At 45.7% G+C, this 21,501-nt stretch overlaps 1 protein-coding gene and 1 non-coding gene across 4 annotated transcripts in view; both read right to left on the reverse strand.

Annotated features, from left to right (window-relative positions):
* Positions 1-21,501, reverse strand: part of SLX9 (SLX9 ribosome biogenesis factor) — a 66,640-nt gene that overhangs the window by 16,322 nt on the left and 28,817 nt on the right. The window lies entirely within an intron of this gene.
* Positions 2,356-2,514, reverse strand: LOC136992358 (U1 spliceosomal RNA). Its single transcript, XR_010884621.1, has one exon. It is a non-coding gene; the product is annotated as a U1 spliceosomal RNA (small nuclear RNA).

Consider the following 21,501-nt stretch of genomic DNA (forward strand, 5'->3'; position numbering starts at 1 on the left):
TCTGCTCCCTCTCCGTTCAAGGGAGAGACCGAGGGCCTGAAGCTCCCACGGCAGTCAGCTGCTCACCTTCCCAAAGGAAAAGATCCCAGGCGAAGCCTGAAGCAGCTATGCTCCTCATTTCTGCCCCTGCCCCGCACGCAGACAGAGACCCAGGCTAAGGAGAGCACGCGCTCACAGGGCAAGGCACCAGCTCGCAGCTCCAACTCGCACGCTCCCCCAAATCAGCTCCTCGCTGTCACCCCCCCAACACCCCAAATTCCTGTGGCTTCACTGCCGGGGAAGCGAGGACGAAGCACGATGAGAGGCCAAAACGAGAATCGCAAAGCGTATCCCCGTGATCTCTGAGCAACTGCCCAGACTAGAAACCTTCGCTCTCTTTCTGGCATACACTGACTGAGCGTTTCCAGACTTCAGGGATGGTGCTGGTGGTGGTGGAGGGGGGGTCCCCCCCCTTGTCTGAAAACATGCTCATTACTTCATTGGGAAAACAGCGCCTGGTGTGAATTGTTAATGAAAAAAAAAAACCCACCCTTAGCCAGCTGGCCAATTCTAGTAATAACAGCAATTCAGATATTTTTTTCCAAGCAGCAGCAGAATATTTAAGGAAAGGCAAAAGCTGTTTTCTTGGCAAGAGCCCAACCTCTAGGCAGGCGGGAAGACAGACACCCCAGCACTGAGTCCTTAAGCTGCAGACTACCAGGGAAGCGCTGGGGGAAGGGAAGTATTCCCATCCTGCCGATGAGGCAGCAGCCTAGGTGGACCCATGATCTAACCTAATACACCCACGGTTTAGTGGCGAGGTGGGGGGGGGGGAACAACAGCAAATCTCACGGGGCCAATATCAAGCTTGAAGATGTTACATGTTTGGGGGTTTATCATGAGGATGATGAAGCTGGAGTGTGTTGGACAACAGCCAGAAAACCTCATGTTAGTCAGGACATCTAAATAGTATCGTCAGGCAACAGTTAAGGTCCCCAAGGCCAAGTCAGCTGCACGAATTCAAAGGCCTTTAACACTGGTGATTCCTGACCAGCGCACAAGTCTAGCACTCTCTCGAAAGCCTTCTGGCTGGAACGGGCTCTTCGCGAGGTGCTTGCCAGGGTTTCAGCATCCTACGTACCACAGAGGCATAAACAGCCAGCAGAAGTCTGGCATCAGCCCTCACCTGGAGAGGTGAACAAGACTTTGAGGCCAGTCCTTCAATCCATCCCACAAAAAGCTGCAGAGAAGTCATCAGCCAGAGAAGATACTCCTCCTTCTAGCACAAACGATATATGAGGGGGCCTGTTTCTGCCCTTATGCACCAAACCCTGGAAGTCAGAGCTGTGCAAGAGTCACACTGCATCTGCCACAGAGATTTTCATTTTACATCCCTCCCCACCCATCAGAAGGTTTTTCTGTTGCTGGAAGTTGCCAAGTTGTGTTTGGCAACTCCCAGTTACCGTGCAGTGTGCCAAAGCCGCTGGAAACTCACTGGAGAATGCTTCACATGCAGGAAACAGAATTTAGTTACAGTCACAGAATGGTTGAGGTTGGAAGGGACATCTGGAGATCATCTAGTCCAAGCCCCCTGCTCAAGCAAGGTCACCTAGAGCACGTTGCACAGGATCGCGTCCAGGCAGGTTTTGAATACCTCCAGAGAAGGAGACTCCACAACCTCTCTGGGAAACCTGTGCCAGTGCTCTGTCACCCTCACGGTGAAGAAGTTTTTTCTCATGTTCAGATGGAAATTCTTGGGTTTCAGTTTGTGCCCGTTGCCTCGCGTCCTGTCTCTGGGCACCACTGAAAAGAGTCTGGCCCCATCCTCTTGACACCCTCCCTTTAGATATTTGTATGCACTGACAAGATCCCCCTTCAGTCTTCTCTTCTCCAGGCTAAAGAGGCCCAGCTCTCTCAGCCTTTCCTCATAAGAGAGATGCTCCAGTCCCCTAATCATCTTTGTAGCCTTCCACTGGACTCTCTCCAGTAGTGCCATGTCTCTCTTGTACTGGGGAGCCCAGAACTGGACACAGTACTCCAGATGTGGCCTCACCAGGACTGAGGAGAGGGGGAGAATCACCTCCCTCGACCTGCTGGCAGCACTCTTCCTGATGCACCCCAGGATACCATTGGCCTTCTTGGCCACAAGGGCACATTGCTGCCTCATGCTTAACTTGGTGTCCACCAGCACTCCCAGGTCCTTCTCCGCAGAGCTGCTTTCCAGCAGGTCAACCCCCAACCTGTACTGGTGCATGGGCTTATTCCTCCCTAGGTGCAGGACCCTGCACTTGCCTTTGTAGAACTTCACGAGGTTCCTCCCCGCCCAACTCTCCAGCATGTCCAGGTCTCTCTGAACGGCAGCACAATACATTTTTTTTAAGCACAAACACAGTCCCCCACTACCACAAATTATGCAGTTGAGTTTCCCGCATTTGGGGAAATTGCAAGGGTCAGCACACCCGGAGCACAAGGGATGAGCCTCGCCCTGGGAAAACCACCTGCTGGATCATGGTGTCTCCCCTGGCAGGTAAGTGGGTAGCTAGCTAGTTAGTAGCTAGCTAGTAGCTAGCTAGTTAATTCACAGCACCCACAGTCCCAAGGTAGTCTTTATTTTTATTTAGCTTGCAAGCACCTCTGAGATCAAAGGCAGACCGCAGCTCTGTTTTAATTATTTTCCTGTGAAATCAGAAGGGCTTGGGTCTCCCCCTCAGCCCATTCCACATGTAATTTAACAACGCTTGCCTTTGAAACCTTGTTCACAGGAAAAAGGGTTAAGTAAAACCCACTTACATTAGCTGAGGGTAATTTACATATTGTAAACCTGACAATTACTCCTGTTAGTCAGGATGTGTTTATTTTCTCTGATCTGTGCAGTACAAAACATTTTAAACATAAACAGATTAAAAAAAAAAAAGACTTTCTGCCTCCTACATCAAATGCTTGTTACTACTCCTGGCAATTCTCAGGATCCTGCTTTCAAGGCAGACAGGCAGAATTTTTCAGGACTACTTCCTTCGTTTTGAAATGGTGGTATGGTTTTTTTTGGGTGAAGGACTGCAGTCATGGTCTTAGACTTTATATATTTATATATATATATATACACACACACACATATATATATGTCTAAGTCTAAAGTAAGTGTGTGAGAGAGATATATATCCTACCTTAAAAGGATACCCATTTTAGCATTTCCAGGCATCCATAAACAAGCCTTGCTCAACCAAGAGACTACGTTAAAGCCATAACACTACAGGCTCCTCTAAGCCCCAAGATCCCACTTTTCAAGTTGGACTGCACAACTAAAAGGGCCAAAACACGGGCTTCAGCTCCACTTTGAAAGAGCTCCAGGAAAGCACATTACTTCAAGGACTCTACCACAAGCAGAAATAACAGTCGTAAATCTGCTCCTGTGCCACACTATGCTGTAATAGAAGAGGATTCTCCAGCACCAGACATCTATCTGCCCCCTGTCCCCTCGCCAGCTAAAATATAGCACCAAGCCCCCTTTGGTAAGAGCTATTAAAAATAGCGCTTAGTGTTTAAGTATTATTCCCAGAACTCTGATGATACATAGCAGTAAGGGTGTTGCTGCTCGAAACACAATATTTTGGCAAAACAGGGTACCATATAAATTGAAGTTAAACAACAACAGATGTGTTAATTTTAGCCTCAGTTGTATAACAGGAGGAAAAAAAAGCAGCATATGCCTACAGCTGTGGAATAATGAGTTCACTAAAGAAATGTGAAGAGTACACCGAAGAGGAATAGGTTGGTTTTTTTGGTTTTTTTTCCTCTTTTCTTTAATTACATAGTGTCACTTGTAAATTGTCTCAGACCCTTTTTCACTGAAAGGGATTGGAAGCGGTACGCCCCGGTTGCCTTTCCCGTCGTCTCACGCACGACCTGACAGGCGCCAATGCAGAAACACTGATGGTACTCTTTTCCTCTTGGAAAAGAGATCACGGACAACGCAAGCTAGGCAGAAAGCCAGCCAAGCCATCCTCCAGCACAGTGGTGCTGCTGTCTCTCTGCCTGCCAGAGAAGGTGTCCCACAGGAGTCAGCCCAGGGGCTTATCAGCCTCATCCACCCACCCCATCTGACAGCTCAGCTCCCCTCCTCCTCTCCCCCAGAGAGCACGGCTGCAAAAGTCCTCGGAGCCAGGATCACATGGGACAAGTGGGAGCTAGACCTGGAGATGGCAAGGACAGAATTAGGGCTGATGTTCTGGCTCTTTTCCCCTTACTCCTAGATAAGCCCCCAGAGGCAGCCTGGTAGCCTGTACTTGGTGCACAGGGACCACAGCTGGGGAGAAGTCAGGTTTTACCTGGTCCAAGCCCTGCAGCTCTGGGTAGGCTTGTGAAACTATGTTGAAAAGAGAAGATGACAGCCCTGATAGGACAGGACAGGTTTCACCATGGATACAGCATTTGCTTTTATATTCCAAAACAAGCTACATTATTTTTAATAGTGTTTAATCATTACTCCAGCACACAAGCATTCCTCCTTCGCCTAATGAGGAAGGCATCCTATTTAAAACAGGATCTAAATTCTCACCCCTTCCAGAAGCACCCAGTTATTTAAAACGGAGCATACTGCTAAGCCCTGCTTCCCCATCAGACACTCGGAGGAGCAGTGTGACTCGTGTCCTCACACCAAGGTCACACCTCCATCAGGCCTGGTAAACATCCTCAGGCTCCGACCAGTTACAGCAAGGGCATGAAACCTCCCTCTGCGGAAAGAGCCGAGATTCATCTTTAGTTAGCCACATAAGCGCACAAGTGACATGCCAGCTGAAGCTGGAGCAGATCCCCTCAGGAGGTTACTGAGAAGTCCGAATTTGCTCAGTAGTCTGTGAAAGGCAACTCGGGGGACAAATCCTGTCCTCCCCGGGAACGTTTTAAGGTGCTACAATAATGTTCAGCCTCAGCCACAAGGTAAAGAGCTATCCTTTTAGAAGTACCTCGCTCTCTGCTTGAAACATTTTTCACTCTTCAGAAGCCCTCAGTTCCTCCTCTTCCCACCCACACTTGTTTCAGCAGCCTTCTCCAGCATAAAGATTAATATTTCAAGGGTCAAACTCTGTCAGGCACACAAGATACTCGAGGTGGCCCAGTGAGTCACCGTCCTTAAATCTACTTCTGAAGACTGCCTGCAAGATGCCTCAAACCTGCTACAGAGACAAAGGTTATTTTCATTACCAGGGCAGAAAGAGGTTAGGTGTCACTGGAAACCTAGATTACTGAAGAGAGTGTGCCACAAAGATTGCAAAATGCCTTATGTCAGCCAGGTGCTTGACCTTGACAGTCCATGGTATGGACAGACCCCAGGAACCACCTTGCGATGGAGAAGTCATGGCTGCCACAAGGAGCTGTTCTGATCTGCCAGGTCTCAGGCTTCCTCCTGGAAAAAAAGCTATCTTTTGCACTCAAAAGAAGATCCGCTTATTTCAGGAGTTACCATCCCCGTTGGCAGGTACAAACACGGTGGGATCAGAGGGAGAAATAGTCACCCGTGATTCTTCCATAGCATGCAGCTTGCTTACAGGAAAAACATCCACATGAGTAGCACTGAGGGGGAACAGCCAGCCATGTGGCTTCTGCTCCATTTTGTTCATGGATTTCTGTTGCAGCCTTTACTGTATTGTCTCCATCTTGCTGCTAACACCCTGGGGGGCAGCAAATTAGGTCAGACACATCACTAGTCCAGGACAATGCAATAAACCAAGCCCTGCTTTTTTTATTTTGCTAGTCTTGGAAAGTTTCTTTAAAAAAAAAAAAGTTGACTATCAGCACATCCTGCTGAGTCACTGGGCAGAGCTGGGAAGACTCTGAAGAGGGAGTATGAAACACAGGATCACAGACAGACAGTGCCGCTGTCTGATATCAGACAGACCATGCTGCTGTTCCCCTTCCCAAGCAGGAAACTTATGAGATGCAACTGCAACCCATGGAGACAAAGCAGCTATAGAAGTGTGTTTGCTGGCACCTACAGGAAAAGGAAGACTTGCCTGCAGCAGGCAAAGTGAACCAAGCCTTGAACTTGTCTTCCAAAAAGCCTTACTTGAAGCAAATGCAAGGGGATGAACGGTAACCATTCAATGTCTGCTAGCTTCTTGGGAACTCTGCTAGGAGACAGGTCTCCTTTTTTCAAATTTTTTTTTTTAATACTGGAAAAAACTTTAAAACTATATGCAGACATACTCTTTTGCTCAAACAGAAGTGCTATCACTCAGCATCCTTTTCTCCTACAGCCTCTGTTGAGGTGAGTCCTGTTTCAGTTTACTGCTTGCCAGGTGGTGAATCTGCCTGGCTCAGCTGCCGACACTGCATGGTTCAGCTGCCATCCCAAGTTAAAAGTGTTTCTACACAACCCCATCTCTTAAGGCCAGCTGTGCATAAAGGACAGAGGCACAAGTTTGCTGTAGGCCCACAGAAGCAAGTCAAAACTTGCAGCGAGCCAAATCCGGGAAAGGGGGAGCAGCACTTCGCAGGACAGGGTCTCCCTGCCGCCCAAGTACTAATCCTGGTTTGAGCAGACTGCCAGGATCAGGTACTACTGCAACAGTGTTCTACCAATACAGGCTGCAGGGACCTTTACCTTTCTTGGGCTACCAAACGGAGTAGCACCTTGTCATCCAGTCAACCCCAAAGCACATGAAGGAGACAGTAAAAGCCAACTCTCACCTCAGTCCATCTCCAAAGGAAACTTCCCCACAGATGCAGAGTAGGGTGAAATTGCCTCTTTCTGCTGCCTGCACATTTGGCTGGCCTTTCCCAGGGAGTCTTGGATGACTAGAGTGAGTAACAGTCAAACACACCTCTGGGCCCAACAAACTTGTTATAATCCATGAATAGGTTCTTTTATCTGGAAAACACAGGATCTTTAGAGATGACTGCTACAGATTCTAGCAGCTCAACGCATGACCAGACAATATTCAGATTCAATCTGCTCACAGGAATCAACACCTCTTTGCAAGCAAAGATGCTGGATTACTTTTTACTTCCTCCCCCGCATGTCTCTTCTGCACCCAGAGAAAAAAGGTTCTCAATACTTCAAGAGCTGTGACACTTCAAAAAGCACAAAACAAATGCAGAAAGGCTCACTACACACCAGGGAAATCCACAATTAACAGAAGGGCCTCAGGTTTCAGCTGCTCTCACCGGTTTCAACAGCAAACAATCAACAGCTCTGCTCCTTGCACTATCTGCAGAACACGGGCTGGACAAGCAGGTCTCACTGACAGAGAGGTGTCCTGGGAAACGCATGCCATTTCAGGGACTTTGCACGACCAATTGTGATCTCATTCAAGAAACAGTTTTCCACCTTTGGGAGAAATAGTCTGCTTTCAAGGAAAGACACTTCAATCCCCCCTGCACCTTTTCATGTCCACCGAAAAAATGGGTCTCACACATGTAACAAGTAAATGGACATTCCTTTCAACAAAAAAGGAAGAAGTCCTCCAAGAGTATCTTGACATTCTACAGCCCAAGAAAGAGATTCTTATTTGTCAAAAAATCACAAGGTCAAAAAAGTTGACTTTTTCTTTGCTTCCTCTTCTAGCACATATTTGCTTTTTGCAGCCTCCAAAACAATGCAAATTTTTGTGAGCACAGCAGCAAAACTAGCAAATTTTATTTCCAGCAATTCTCACCAAGTGCTACTGCAGCTTCTACACTTATAAAAGAGACACAGTCCCAAGGGAAGAGAATCAAGGTGCTAGGGGGTCAGTAGATATCTGAGACACTCCAAACACCTCAGGTCTCAGAGATTTTTCAGGTCTCACAAAGAGTTCCCCACAGCAAATCATATGGAGAACAGCCACAGAAGATGAGAATGTGTCATGTCTGCATGCAAGGCAGAACAAAGGGCAACGTCTTCTTGTGATCAAGCTCATCTGAGGAATCTCAGGTTTGCAGCAGAGACTTGGTTCTTCCTCACTCAGCCAAGAAATCTGACCTTCTCCAACCTTCTGCCTCCCTACATCAAGCAGACAAAATCCACCAGCCTGCCTCTGAGGGCAACTTCACAGCCCTGGTCACCTCAGAGAAGAGACACAGCCAGGCTGCCTTTGCTCTACTGCACTCAAAGTCTAAGTGTGAAGTTTCCAAGAAGTGTAAGACTGGAGCTGAGGCCAAATGCTGCTTCAGGGAGCACCAGGGGAGTCTGGACCCCCATAGTCACCACGCGCTCCCCTTCTTCACTTAACAGAAACAAGTCTGATCTGTTCAAGATATCCCTTAAGAAACCTAGGCAAGTGCAACTCTGCCAGCTCTCTGGTTAGAGAGCCGGTGAGCTTGAACACTAGTATCAAGCATTACAATAGAGGAAAGCAGCTTCCTTTGTTGTAATTCAGATTTAGGGGACACTGGTGCTATGCAAAGCCCATAACTCTTCCTCTCACAAGGGTGACGACCGCATTGGGAGCATGGGCAGTCCTCACTCCCCAAAGGTGCTAGCCTTCCCAAAGTTGCTGTACCCAGTCCTAGTGAAAGTTTTGCAAGTGAGCAGTACATAAAGCCCCTTGAAAGTATACCTAGTATAACTGCTTCCCTGTTCCCACTGGGAACAAGACTTGGTCCAGCAGAACCTCCAGTGTCTCTTTTTCACTGCCCATTCCTTCCTTTGTCCTTGGAAACCTAGCAAGTCATTCTTCTCCTCCCCCTTTCATCCTGCACTCACACTATGTCTGTGAAGTAGCACATAAACTTAGGGTGTCCCCTCTTCCCAGGAGGAAGCTCTACATGGTAGAGCCCATGCATTTGCAGCCCAGGTCAGATCTGGCGTAAGCTAGGACTGAGAACAGCCTCATTACCATGTTCTTCTCCTCTCTGCCGCAGACACTTCTGACCTAGTTTTTTCCTCAAGTTTTGCACAATTTGACATTTCTTCAAACGCAACCGAAAAATAAGATTCTGCTCCCTTCAGCAAGAAGGCTGGCACTTGCTCTCTGTAGAGAAGATGGTTTCCAAAAAAATCCCCAGAGATCTGGGAGTTCAGGCCCTCCGCTCTTATTAGCATGCAGTCTCAAATGCCATGCATAAAGTGAAATAAACCAAAATTAAATATCCACATCACCTTCCAGATTGCTTGTTTGGGCACAAAGAAGCTTACGTGGAGACCTCACTTTTTACACTTTCCTTGTGCAAACACGACTGACAAATGTAACCATGCTTTCTTACATGAAGAGAGAATATGACAGACACATGCAGGTCAGCCACTGGTAGAAGAAGTGAAGAAAGCCCTGAGTGTTAGATCAGCTACAAAAGGGCTGAGGAAAGGATAGAGAGACTACGCTCACATTTATAAGCACTGACCTTTGAGAAAACTTTAAAGCAAGGGCAGGCTGCACACTTCCACAGGGTACTTGGAATCCCTCCCGTTGAACTGGATGTGAAATTATACCACAGTTAATTAAAAGAAAGATCCCCGCATAATTAGTGAGAAAGGTCAAAAACAAGCCAAGTGGGTTAGGCCCAACAGACCCCTTAGGGCCTTGACAGTGCGCACACCTACAGCTGCTGTCAGAGCCTTCTGCAAACGGGGTGTCTAATAAGCCAGTGCTGCTGCTCCCCTCCTCATCGGTGTCTCTCCTCCATCTGCCTTGTCTCCTCCATGTCACATACTTCTGCTGAGCATACGCAGCAGACAAGGCATCACTGGGTGCATCAAGTGAAAAAACAAGTGCTTAAAAATATTTTTAAAAGGCCCAATACCATCTGTGGTGGCTACAAGGAATCCAGCAATGGCTTCACTTTACGGCATCCCTGATTCAAGATGAGCAGAGAATAGCTGCTCTGTGGCAGTAGAGACAGCACCTGTTTGTTGTCCCACTACCCCTACTTGCACACACAAAAACCAAAAGTATCAGAAGGGGGTTATCAAAGACAGGTTAAGCTATTCTAATGTTGTTATTTTAAGGAGGTGAGTGGAGGCACCATGAATGAAATGGGAAACAAAAAATATCCAAGTAGTCCAAGAGCTCTGAAAAAATCCAAATGTTTTTGCTCTGCACTGTCAACTATCTTCTTATAAATTCCACTTCTTTTGATTTCTAAGAAATGGAACCTCATTACTATGAGACTGGGCTCACAGAAAACAACTCTCTCCAGGGGAATACCATGTGCAACAGCTAAAAAAATAATAATAAAATTAACAATACATAAATAAATAAAATCTAGACATCCTTTACATGTGCATCTACTTCCAACTATTTTGCCTGCCCTCTACCCTTTGGGTAAGTTACTTGCCATGGCCCCAGCTGTGGTGTTTTACTCATGCTGACCAGCACCACACCACCACTGGTCTCACCGAGACCAAAACACTGTCCAGAGGGAGACCTTAGAGGCACAAGAACATGTTTCAGGGACACTGATCAGGTCCGCTCTACTCAGAGCTTCTCACCTTGTGAGCAGTTAAGAGCACTTAAGTATCCCAAACGAGCTCAAGCTGCACTTGCTCGGTATTTCGCTGTCACTTATCCTGCACACCACCACAGCCTGCTGTCACAGGGGAAAGGATGCTGTCTCAGGGTAATCTTCTTCAAAGCCCGAGTTAGAGGAACAAGGGTTAGACAGACCTCAAAGTCATGCAGCAGGAGGGGAAAAAGGCAGTGGAAGCCGTGGCCGAGGGCACGCATGCATCCACACAACAGCTTGGAGACACACGCACGAGCAGGCTTAAGTCAACTAGCAGCTCATCCACCACAGCACGTTGCCCAGTCTGGCCTAACCAGCCAAGCACTCACTAACGGGTCTGGCAGCCTGTGCAGAGCCCTGCACTGCCAGAGCTTCCTGGCTGTCGGGGCCCAGGTGAGCACTCCAAGGCAGAGAGAACAAGCACTAAAATCCATTTTGCACGCACCACGCTGCCATGAAACGCACACATGACATGGCACGAGGAAGGAAGCACTGCAGAAGAGTTTTCACCCCTGCCCTCAGCTGCTGTTGACAAGATTTCAAACAAGATCCATGCCACCAGCAAAACACTCAAGCTGAGTGAGCATCAGTCCTCAACTCCAGCCTCAACACAAGTCGATTGCGCAGGGTAGCGGGGTTCTATTTTCTAGTTCTAACAAAAGGAAACTGCACTAAAAGGAGGAAAAGCAGGAGCTTCTCAGCTGCCCAGTCAGATCTCATGCTCTATATTCCTGCCTGGTCAGTGCGAATGGATGGGTCTATCCCCCTTTTGAACCCGCCCTCACTTTTTCTGAAGAGAGGAAAGCAGACAGAGCTGCAGCTCCTTTGCCAGAACAGACCTGCCTTTGCAAAAACAATATTTGAAAAATCACCTTGGCAACAGAGTTCCTTTGAGCATGCATCTGCAAGGCAATGAATCACAGGTTTGTCATCACGTCCTAAAGACGAGGTACTGAGGGCCATAGGGAGGTGCAGTTCTGAGCTGCCTTCACCTCCTGCAGCAAGTGTTTTTCAGGTTTGAACAAAACCATGAACATCACCAAGATGAATGAGCTTTCTTTACTTGTGCTGAATCCATATCTCCACAAATGCCACCAGGCTCTAGCAAAACACTTTTGTTTGGATCAGTTACTGGTCAGTCATCAGAAGGTATGATGCCTCTTCTACCTGGTAATCCATGCTTTGACACCTCCAGGGAGCCCAGGGCACAGCATACTCTGGATAGTCAAACAAGTCCCCTTCCACAGAGAATAAAACTTCTGTTTTAGCAATAACAAAAAATACACACAGAAGAGATTTGTGTGGATATTACAGTTTGGATATGGAGCAGTGGGTAGAAGAGAGGAACCAAATAAAATATAATTTCTATAAAAGCTTAAACAACAGCAAATAAGTACAATAAGATTTATTCTGAGACCAAAAGTAATTCATGTTTACCAATGGGTAAATTCCCTCCTTTGGACTTATTAAGGAAGACAGAAGAGTGAAAAATCTCTATGCTTTTTGACAATGCCTTGCAGGCTTGTACTTTAAAGAGATTTCCCCCAAAATATCCTTTCCATTCCTACTAATAAGATTACATTTGTCTATATTCTCTTTTGAAAAGTTTGCTTATCAATGTGGTCGTTACCTTAGCTTTGAACCTGAGCATGGCCAGTCTTGCATGTAATTGTTTAAAACTTCATCTTCAGCTCTTAACAGTTAAATAACACTTCAAATACTGGAAATGAGGAGACATGAATTCACTGCGAGGTCACCGCTATCCAAAAAGGCCACACAGCCTAGAGCTGAGCAACACTTACGCACGGCTCCACAGGGCAGCAAGCCAAAAATCCCCACTGCGTCCAATGATTCAATATATTTCTTGGGCCAGGAGGCACAGAGCCTTCTTCCCCACAGACACGTAAGCTTTCTTTGCTGTGAAGACGTGCGAGGAAGTGAAGCAGCAGCCTGTGGGAGAGAGCTCCTGCAGAGAACACTAATGGCCTTCTGGATTTGCCTGGTCAGAGTCGCATAATGCAGGGATCCAAACTCTCCATCATCTCCCAGGTGGCAGAACGTGCCAGAACTACCAGGATATGGCATTTGGATGCAAGTGTCCTACCGGAACCAAAAGGGCTATTTCTCATTCTCTCCCCACACTCCATTTCAAATTCCTGGTGGAGGCAGTGCTCCAAGTACAGGCAAAGAGAGCATAAAGACGCAATTGCTCAGGAGCATTATGCTGTGGCCCAGAGTCATTTTTGGTGAACAAAGCAATGGGCATTGTTAGATTTAGAGCGGAGAAAAAAAAAAAAACACTACTTTTCTACAAGCAGAATTTCTTATCTTCACCCTCATGCTGAGCTGGTACAAAAAGCACCCGCTTTACGAGGGCCGTCTAAAAATACTCCCAGAGAGAGAATTAGTATTTCCCGTAGAGCTTGCTCCTTCGATATGTTATCTCTCTGTTGAGAATTTGTGCCTAGTTTCCAGTTTTAGTTGTTTTCCATTTCCAGTCTCTGGCTCCTGTAACCTCTCTTACATCTGTTTTGGTACCTGGCACTTCTTTTCCAAATTATTACTTCATTTTATGCTCTTTCAGCTCCTTAGAAGAGCCAGTTCTGTTCAGCTCTATCTCTTATTACACTCTCAAGGCAGGGATTTAGCGGTGACCCTACCAAGCAGTCTCGAAACTCCTTCCCTAGGTTTGACAACAGGCAGATTTCCCATCTGAGTTTCTCCAGTTTGGTCCTTAGTTTCTGAAGGGTTCCTTTAATGGGACAGCAGACAAGAGACTTCTGTTTTTATCCAAAACACTGTTTTTACTGTTTAACACCTTTATATAGTTGAATCCCCTCCTCCCTCAGACAATTTTGTAACTCATGCAATTTGTACATGAGAGATTTAGATATGCACATACACTGATGTCTTTTCATATTTATGAACGTATTCATACGTTCTCTATAACTGTGTTTTAACCACAGGCATTGAGGAAGAGTTCTCAAAATACACAGCACAGAGCCTCATTTAATGCTGCATTTCTCTCAATGCTAAAACAGTATGCTGGTAGAGGGCAGAGGGCAGAAAATTATTGGGAAGAGGGGGAAAAAAATAAGTACTTAAAGATGCTCAGGAATAGTAAAAGTAGAGAGAATGAAATTTCCAAAGCAGATGAGACAAATATTTAACTTTCAGCTGCCACTGCAGCACTAAAAGCCAAAAAAGGACTTGTGTGAAAATCCCCAGAATGAGTTGTGAAGTCCTTTCCTGCTACTCAGTAATTACAGTGGATGCTACAACGTGTTACACCTGGAGTTCCACACTTCCCCCTCCCTTTTCAGGGGAATATATTTTATAGGTTAGTCTGTTTTTGTTTTTTGAGTTTTCCTCATTCACATGATCCAGGCTTAGCATCTAAAGCAATTTTTTCTCCCTCCATTGGTAAGACATGGGAGAGACAGGAGATGGAAAGCATCTTTGGAAATTTTCTTTAAAGCACCTCAGACTGGACAGCATTCACACCAGGTGACTCAGTGAAACAAGTTCCTGCAAGAACCTCTGGCTCACCTGCATGGTAAGTCATGAGGATGAAATCAGAGAGAGCTGCAGCTCATCTTTTTCTCAGGGGGGAATGGGGGAAAAAAAAGAGGCAAAAATCCCAGGGCTCAGCTATTCCAGTGCTGCCAAGAGAAGGCATCAGTCTGCTCTACCACCATGGAGAGTTGTGAAAAAATGAGGCACAAAAAACAGTCACAAAGCTAAAGGTTATATAAAAACCACGACAAGGCTGCACCTCCAACCCTCCCTCTGCACCCTACTATATGTAAACGCACATAAATACAGCAAGCTGTACAAAAGAGATGCAGGTAACAAGCAACTTGAGTCTCCTACAGGCCTAAAGCCCCGTTCTATCCCTTCTGTAGAGAAAATTTATTAGAGAATTGCACAACAAGCCATGTATTTAAATGTGCCACAGAGCAACGGTGACAGCGTGCTGGCATCCACAGGCCATGCAAGTTTGCAGCTAGCCGACAGCATTTTCTGTAAGGCAGAGCGCCCTTGGGCTGACCTCTAGAACACTGTATTCTCTTCATTCAGGAACACGTGGTACCTTGTTATTTTTGCTAAAATACTTGCGGATCTGGGACATTTGGCACTTCCCGAATTTGAACAAGTTCAGAATTTAAGGAAGCATTAACAGAGATTATAAAAATATCTGGATCAAAATCATTTTAATGCTTTTTACTTCAACTCATTCATTTTGAAAACACAATGCTGCAAAATGAAACCATTTCAAAAATTCCTCCCCCCCCCATTTTCTTTGACTCTTGTTGCAAACAGTTCAGGACTAGAAATGGAATTTCAGGCAAATTTTTCATTAGAAAATTTGAATAAGAAACGTCTCTATGAAGAACAAACAATCTTAAGATTGTCTCGCAGTAACCAGATATCCTGCAGCTCCTGCCCCTCAAACATAGAACACAGAAGTTTTTATATCTGCACAACTGGGATAAAAATATATATATACATACACAAAGTTTTGAGCTTTATGGACAGTGCAGGACTGTAATTGGAAAACATGCACAAAAACAGAGACAGCATTATGCAGGCAAAGCTCACTCTGACATCTCCCGAGTCATCAACAGCATTTCTCTGAAGGGGGAGAATTATCCAGGAGAGCATTTTACAGATGACATTTCTACTGCCAGACCCTTCCACCCTTCTCCAAGCAGCGCACAAGCTTGCCTTTCAGTTAGGACTATTTCCAAGCTTTGAACCCGAGTGCTTTCCCTACACTCATGTTCCACAAGTACGCTCCGTATGGAGCGCTATGCGCCACAACAGATAGTATGGCCTTCAGCTCTGCAGTCCATTCCGTCTAATTTAAGCCGGTTTGACTAGGCACTTGGCAGGATGTTTCGCAGGTCTATTCGAATCCTCCGGTCTGACCAAAAATGGATACTCCACCTCAGAGAGATGTAACAGTACATGGTTTTAACCCCTAAATGTCTTTACAGGTGATCATCAGGCGCTTGCTACACTAACTGCTAATTTGAACAGCCACATAGTCATGTAGTCCAACATTTAAATCCTCAACATCTTAAAACTTTCCTAACAAAACACGGTTTAGCTCATCACAGACACTTGAGCAACTAAGCAAGAAGGACACAGAGGGGAAAGCTCTGTATCCCTCTCCATTTTGACTAAGGTCAGGCTACGTGATGTTTTTATGCTATTTGTAGTACTTGGTAAGCCAGCAAGGACAAAGTTTCAGGTTAGGCACAAGGCTCGTTTTGAAGGTCTTCTTTGACCAGAGGTTTTCAGACCTTTCTGATGGATAGAATCCAGTGTGAATTGGTACCAAGACTTCACAGCAAAGAAACATTTTTTTTTTTCCATCTGTGCTTCTTAAGCAGTGTACCCACAATGGATCTCTGTAGTCCCACTGTAGGTCCATGAGAAGCACAGGAGTCTGACCAGAGAGGAGACAACGAGGGAGCCCAAGGACAATTTTCACTTCTTTGTGCCCTCCGTGATGTGGAGAATTGGCAGAGGAAGGCATCTCACAGCAAACAACTACCCAGCTCCTGTATCAGGTCAACCATTGGCAGATACTCACTCCACTTGAGTTAGGGAGAAGATGGCATTTTCCAGGAAGCCCCTAGAAAGCTAGATGTTAACGGGAAGTATTTAAACCTGGCTTCCAGCAAATTTAGCAGTAACCGCAGAGGTAGCATAGAGCATCTCCTGGAAATTTATGACCAGCAGAGATCAAATAACCAGCCAGAACACGCCAGTAACAACAGCACCAGCAAATTAGTAACGCCTAGGTTACCCCTGACCAAGGGACTCAACTATTAAAAAGACATGGATGAAGGAAAACATAGGTCCCTAGGCACAGATTTCCCGCTTTCCCTTAACACACACACACAAAACACTACTTAAGCTGGTAGGTACCAAACATAACTGAAATGACACACTGTTGCACATAATATATTAACTAATTTGACTGCTGTGTGCACAGTGATCAATACTTCATTATATTTCCAGGCAATACAACTATCTTGGGCAGAAATTGAATTGAGTAGACAGTACAGATACATAACTTCAGGGTAAAAAAAAAAACAACCAAACAAAAAAACACATCACAAGCACAGCAATAACTGGGGCTTGTACAGGAGTCTCAGCAGCACGTGCAGAGTAGAAAGATCATATCACATCACAGATGTTTTCCACAGGGAAGAAGGCAGCAAAATTGAGCTGTGAAGGTCAAGAGAAGAATGTCAGAACTGTCTGAAATTATAGTTTCGAGTGACAGGAAGGAGAGGATGGAGCTCCTGCCCACAGAGAAAGGAGAGAAAAGCAAGAACAGCTAGAGAGGGGACAGGAACACAGGTGTTAATTGTAGCTAGCCACCTGCAAGATACCATTAAATGTACAGTGAGGTTTGTCTTCTGACAGACAGGTCCAGGGCTCCTAGGCAATTGATGACACAGGAATCAATGCATACAGAAAATCCATCTGGGCAGACAGGGAAAAGCAATGCTTTCAGGAAGGCAGAAGGATCATTTCAGTCCCCAGCCTTGTGACTTTAAGAAGCCATCCGCTCAGCCTTCTCTTCCCCATGGGGCACAAATCAGATAAACTTTATCCTGTCTTTTCTTTGGTGGTTAAGGAATAAGCCTAGATGGACAAAACAGAAGGCAGAGAAGAGCTGGGAGAGAATTTTTTTTTTTCCCCATGTATTATTTCCTCAGTCTCTAGCATAGTCCAGCGCCAGAGGCATCAGGTACTACATCCCACATCTTACTTTTCAGAAATAACTGTGCTCATGCCTACCAGTGCTTTGTAGAAAAAATCCATTTCTATTATTTTCTGAGACAGAAATGCCTTCCAAAAGTAACATCCAAGCTTGATCTCTGCATCCCAGCTGTTCCCTGTGCCAGCCACTGTTCCAGCAGCAATGAGGACTACAGACTTGAGCTTGCCAGAACCAGGAGAGGACTGCCCAAAGTTTATTCCTGAAGCCCTCACACTGCTTCACATGTGTCCAGAAATACAAATACCCGATTAAGCTCTCTGTTTCAGTAAGCAACACAGGAAGCACATGTGGGAAAAAAGCTGGGAGAAATCTTAGGAAAACTCTTTAAAATCCACACAAGTGTTCTTCACAGCTAACAATCCCCCTGCCTCTCCTTGGGAGATTCATAAAATTACCATATAAATTCTGCATTGCCTTCCACAATTGCGTAGAAGCATAAGATCTGCCCTAAACATTGCAATTTAGCCCTAAGGAAAGGGATCTACTGGATGGCCATAACTGAATTGTTCCTTTAATACTGTCATGGTAAGTATCTATCTCAGGGTGCCTTTTTGTCAGGTCTGCTCTCTCGGAAGGCAGAAGAGACACTTGATCTGTAGGAAAGACCATCTGGTCTCCATGGTCCATGCAGGTGTGTGGCCTCTTGCTCAGTCTGCCATCAAGTTCAGAGCATAGCAGCAGACATGTGACAAGGAAGCTGAAGTTTAGCTCCTCTGCTTTCCCACCCCAAAAGACCCTTCACTAAGCAGATATAATCCTTAAGCATCTATCAACATGGGCTTCTACCAAAATCTTTGTTCCAGAAAAACATGTCAGGCAACAGACGGCAAGCCTGAAGTGGAGCCAGCCACGCCTCAGGTATGCAGTCCTCAGCCTCTGCTAGACTTAAGCATTAGAGAAGGAGGCTTGACTTAATTTAATAAACTCTCCGTTCAGTAAATCCAATTTCTTGGCACACTGGCAGCATCTTCCACTACATGCTTGGACAAGCAATGTTTCCAGCACACCACTTCAAGGTTTCTATATGCCAGTGCCCCACCTACTGTTAAAAGGATTGTGCCCATCAATCAGCAAGCACATATCAGTACAGCAAGGCCAGTTGCTTCTGCACGAAACTCAGGGGCCTCACATTCACTTTAAAGACCAGAGTGACTTACTTTCAACATAAATGGAAGAGAGAAATGTCTTCAGTGCGGCTTTCTGCCAAGAGTCCAAGTCTATGAAAAAGAGGAGACACCCATCTATACAGACATACTTCTCAAACTCTGCTATATGGCAGAAAACTCGGTGATAATTTGGGGAGAAGGGAGAGGTCTGGAAGGCATCGAATTGCTTCAGGGAATACTGAATGGAATATTGTATTGCTTGTCTCTAATGGAACTAGAGAAAAAAATCAATTGTAATTGACTTCTCTGTTAACGACAAAGAGACAGGGCAGTTTCCTCTGGAAAGATCGACATGCAATGTGCAGTAGTATCGGTACCAGCGGCATTATCAACACATGACATTTGGAAACTCGGCACAGATAAAACAGCGGGCAGACTCCAGGAGAGAGCAGCTGAGGGCGCAGGCAAATGGAAGTTTAGCTTATCTAAGAGCTTGCTGCTGCAATGGGGGGCAGAAGTCTTACTCCCCCCTTCTCCCCTGCCCCCCACACCCTCCTAACCTAGCTCTGGTGTGCACCTGCAGCAGAAAAATCTAACACACTTCCACCTGGGTGAGTTTTCTGCTAGTTTAGTGAGCTGATCCAAATCTAGGCAGCATCAGGGCCAGGAAGACCGTGTGGTCAGGAGCAGAGGAAGGAGGGAGCAGGCCTGCTCATTTTCAGCAGTGGCAAGTTGCTTGAGAGAGCCGAACCGATCTTTCAGACTTTGCCCGAGGTCTAAAGCTTCCACAGTCTATTTTAGACTGCTGTTAAAAAATATCAATAGCAGCACATTTCTAGGCCAATTTTTGTCTTTATTCCAGTCCGACTTGACTTTGCATAAGAGCATTCCACCTTCCTCAAATAGGTTCCCATGCAAGGACAGAGAGAGCTTCTGCAGAAATTCTTGCGGCTGGGGGAACAGAGGGCTCCAAGGATTTGGCACTGGCAGTAGCTACAGCTTTTCACTTCTTTAGCTCATTAGTTTGCTTTTCATAATCGTTATTAGGCCCTGGAGGCCGTAAGTGCCCAGCTGCAGTACAATAATACACATGATACATGATTCATTGAGATGTCTTTTCAATACATATCTGACAGGGCTGCTTGAGGAAACATTCCTTATGAAAGGTCAGCCATTACTGTCTTATCTAGATTGCCACCACACTTCTGAGAAGAAGCCACAACACACAGAAACAGAGTACTAGGCATTATGACCTGCTAAATGAAGGCTGCACGGAGAAGGTGACTAGGAGACAGTTCTTCCAACGTAAGAACGGGGAGAGTCAAATGAACCACCTCCTTTGGGATTTTGTTTTGACCACATCCCCTGATGTTTTCTTCACATAATGCACAGTTGATCTGTGAAACTCTTTGTCCCAGGATATTCTGAATGGCAATTATATACAGAGGTTCAAAAAAGCAATTAACTACTTTTGCTTAAAAAAAAAAATAGCATCAGACAAAGTATCATAATACAAAGAGAAATCCCTTGGTTCAGAAAAATATTCAAACTACAAAATTGTTCAAGACTGGGGAAATATTTTGAGGAAAGTATTGCTATATTGCCCAGGCTTCCGCTGCTGGTCACTGTCCAAAGACAGGCTTGCCAAACCTCACTCTCCTTTGGTTCTGACCTAGTTCACCTATTCATATATAGGAGGCTAGTAGGAAGGTGGGGGAGGATCTTGCCGCAATAAAAGATTTGGCAGTGACAGCACTCGCCAAGTCCTGAGAAACAAGAGAAACATGGAAATCGGCTTCATGCCTCTGGCCTAGAGCTCTAACTCAGTAATTCCAGCAATGGGCACAAACCTGGGAATATAAAGTACAATGTCGCGGGTTCTGCAAAAAGGATGATGAATACCTAGAATAAGTAGTACAGTCACTTCTAGTGACTCTGAGTGGATCTCAGCAGTTCGATTAGCGGAGATGATCTTTTGTTATAAAACTTTCTTCGCAGAACTCTCTAAATCAGAAAACCCTCAATGATCTACTAAACTTACACTAAAATAATAACAAAGGGATGAAAGACTAATCTGGGAATATTATGGTCTTGTGCCTAAATTGCTCCAAGTAGATCAGCTGAACTGTCATGGCATGAGATAAATCTGTTCTAATGGCAGAGTGCAGCCCTCTCTTTTGCTATCTGCATGCTGCCATGAGCCCAGGTGTAAAAATGCTGTTTATTCTTTAGGACAGAAGAAACAGCAAGGCTGACTTAGATCCTGAAAAATGTCCTCATTTAAAGGTTCTTCTAGATTGATTCAAACCAAGCGATAAAAATGCGTCACTGTGCTGTTTCAAAGGGCCAGGAGCCCTGACTTGTTCAGACCACGTCCAGCCTCTGCATCACTGATGACAAGCGGCCCAGACTGTCCAAGAATCTGGCCAACCTGTCCTACCCATTTCCTTGCTAGGCACAGCTCCTCTACCCAAAGGAGCCGTAGAAATACATGCTTCTCACCCTCAAACACGGAGGTGAAGAAAGGACGCTCCTGATCAGACATAGCAGCATCAATTACTGCCAATGGCAGCTTGAAATTACAAAACAGAAGTAGCTTCAAAAACACCTCAGGGCCTCAGCATCAAACCAGCTGCTTTTGACCTGCTTTAACACCACCACGTCAACAGTCTGAAAGATCTCCTTCCTCTCTCATCTCACTTTTTCCCTTAATGTTTCTGGCTACAGGTTTTTCATCTGTGTTCTGCCTCTTCAGGAGGTCCTAATTAGAAGAACAAACAGCCACAAGGCATGCTCTACAACTCCAGCAGGGAATTAAGGCAACACACAGCATGGGACAAGGCAGGTAACCAGAGGGGGAGATGTGGCAGGACCTGACGTGACACTTTCCTGGCCACACTTGGACACTATCTCAGTTCTGACTCCAGAAGAGTCATACTGTTAGAGCACAGGGACAGTTAAGGAGAGGGGAGCAGCTGGCAGAGGATTCCTAACAGGAATATTTGAATGCATGCTCTGAACAGAGTTTTTTGGGGGGTGATCCCAGGTCATATTTCCCAGAATATCTATCTGTTGAACAGTTATGACAAACACTGCTATAGGATCCCGTCCCTTTCCTCTTCCTCCACTGATTACTTGAGTAACAGCTGAAGAGCTAAGTCTCTCATGGCACAAGTGCCTCTCCTCTCCTCCTAG

This window comes from Apteryx mantelli, chromosome 6, assembly GCF_036417845.1.
Source record: "Apteryx mantelli isolate bAptMan1 chromosome 6, bAptMan1.hap1, whole genome shotgun sequence".
NCBI lineage: Eukaryota > Metazoa > Chordata > Aves > Apterygiformes > Apterygidae > Apteryx > Apteryx mantelli.